The sequence below is a fragment of the Asparagus officinalis genome, chromosome 10 (assembly GCF_001876935.1).
Source record: "Asparagus officinalis chromosome 10, Aspof.V1, whole genome shotgun sequence".
NCBI classification, from domain to species: Eukaryota; Viridiplantae; Streptophyta; class Magnoliopsida; order Asparagales; family Asparagaceae; genus Asparagus; species Asparagus officinalis.
Genome location: NC_033803.1, coordinates 40939789 through 40942852, shown reverse-complemented (window position 1 = coordinate 40942852; position 3064 = coordinate 40939789).

Sequence of the window (3064 nt, the reverse complement as noted above, 5' to 3'; positions counted from 1 at the left end):
TATATATATATAAAGGAAAATTATAGTTTTCAAAATAATAATAATTAAAATAAATAATTACAGATATTTAAAAATTAATCTAATTACATAATAATCATCTACAATTAAAAACATACATATTGTGCTATTACAATAATTGATATAAAATAGTAAAAAAATACCCATATTGTACAATTAAACAGAAATAATTAATAAATAAAATATATTTACTTACATTTAAAATCAAATAATTATGGGATAATTATATACACAGTAAAACGTACCAGTTATACTAATACGACAGATAATATGTAACAGTAGAAATAATACAACAAATTATACCAAAAATACGTAATTAATAATACAAAGTATTATTAGAAATAATACGTAATAATATTAATAATACAACATATTATTTAAAATAATATGTAATAGTACTGATAACATAACAAATTAATTCTAGAAAATTTTACCACACAAAATAAATTTATAAATATTAAAATCATTTAAATAAATATATAATCAGATTTTTAAATCATAGAAATTTATAAATATTAAAATCATTTAAATAAATATATAATCAGATTTTTAAATCATAGAAAATTGTAAAAAATCAAAAAAAATACAAATACTCTTTTAAAAATAATAATTAAATATTTTAAAATATCAAAAAATTATTTTAACTAGTATTAAAATTCATGATCCTTACATTCTACCCCCCTTAAAATAAATTCCGTCCTCGGAATTAAAATAAAAGTAATGCAGAAAGAATCCAAGGACAGAGATATGGAATGATATCCATAAACAGAGGAGACAAGAACAAGAAACAGTAGGAAGTTACGAGACAAGAAATAGTGGAAAGTTCTAGAGTCAAAGAGTAATAAGATAGGGATGAAACGAAATCTATCAAGAAAAGAGAATAAGGGCTCAAGATAGTCTCACGGATGAAATTATGATATGCATCGAAATTGTCTATTATATTCTTACCAGTGAGGACTCGGGACCGTGACCTGCATGGACCACCAAAAAAACCTATCACACCCCGCTTCCCAAAATACCCGGGAATGAGAACGTGAACAAGCCCACGGCGTATTAGATTAAGAAGAAATATACACTACCATTTTTTCTTTTTCTTTTCTTCTCAATCCAATACGCTAAGCGTCTGGAAATAAATACAATGCGAAGTCACAGGTCCCCGATCACACATAGCAAGAATATAATGAACAACTCAAAATGGAAAAGATACATATCACAAATAGAATATCATCCACGACATAAAATACGGGTCAAACATACCCTTATACAAAAGTGAACAAATGAATATTGGAGAGATACAAAAATAAATCGATCAATGGAAAAAGAAAGAATTACAAAAGTAAACTAGAACCATCAAAGAATAGGCTTCGACTCCTTCTTCTGCTCCGTCTACAAGGCACTCCTGCTGAGAATCCTCTGGCTCCAATAGGCTTCGACTCCTTCTTCTGCTCCGTCTACAAGGCACTCCTGCTGAGAATCCTCTGGCTCCTGCTGAGCCTGTTCTTCTCTTAAGTCTGACGTATACCAGAGAAAACAGGTGTATGTCAGCGTGTATGGCACACGGCAAGACCCGACCCCACAAAGAAAATAGAATGAACAGAAATCCAATGCGAAAATCGATACAATAACAGAAACAACAAAAGAACGTACAATTGAAATCCACAAATCAACATGAAAACACTACTAAATCATGATAACATAAAGCATCTAAAATCGATCAGGTAACGAGGTCATGCAGCTAGCGATTTGACTAATCATCCAAGTCACAAGGGCATACACTAGATGGAATTAATACTTAAAAATCTATAACAAGAGACGTAGTACGTCGAGCGAAATAATCCAAACAAGGAAACCCTCAAGTATATACCATATGTCTCAAATTATAGATAATTAAATATTAATCCCGATCTATGTGTGAAAAGAAGTATAACCGGCCTACATCTCACAAGAATCATACTTAGTCAAGAATCGAGGTCATGTAACTAACTATCTCATCACTCATCTCAAATAATCAACAATCGCAATATCACTGCTCCTCAGACCTACCCTAGGCCGACACAAGGCACTGGCACGATCCTAGAAAATAATCAATAATCTCGATATCACCGCACCTCAGACCCACCCCAGGCCGACACAAGGCACTGGCACGAGCCTGGAAAGCAACCATAATCATAATATCTCAGCTCCTCAGACCTACCCCGGTGACTACACAAACTTCACCGGCGCGAGCCTGCAATATGCATCAACAATCACAATATCTCATCTCCTCAGACCCACCCAGGTGACTACACAAACTTCACCAGCGCGATCCTGGAATACAACCACAATCACAAATATCTCAACTCCTCAGACCCACCCCGGTGACTACACAAACTTCACCGGTGCGAGCGTGGAATATACATCAACAATCACAACCGCTCACATGGACCAAGACTTCTCACCCCAATTCTCGTAATTCCAGGTCAACTACACACGAGGTCCTAGATCCTAACTGTGTCATACAGGTCACTATAGTCATGAACTCCTAACAATTCTCAATCACAACAATAAACAATCAATGCAACTAATCATGTGCAATAATATCATGGCATATCAAATAACGAAAAAAATTAAGAATTATAAATCATAAACAACGTCTACATAATTCATAAAATAATCTTTTTCTAAATTAATTCTCAGTAGCTCATACAGGGTAATTCTAGCTGGTGTGTTGGCCAACTGTGCCAGGACATTGAATTAGAATGGAGCACTTGATTCCCCAACTTCTTGAAGAAGGTTCTTATTGTACCGATTTATCATATTACTATAATATATTTTAATATTCTTCATCAAACAATCCACGTAGGTAATTATATTACATCTAATCTACACATATAATTAATAATTATTGAAATAACAAGAAGAGGCGGGATCTTGCCTACGAGACTGTGGGGTCTGTGGACGAGGCGACGACGGTGCTGCGAATGCGATACGTCGGGACTGAAACGGTGAAGCAGATCTGAGTTGATAGGCGAAGCTCGGACTATCGGCGGGTGGCGTCGGGGCTGAT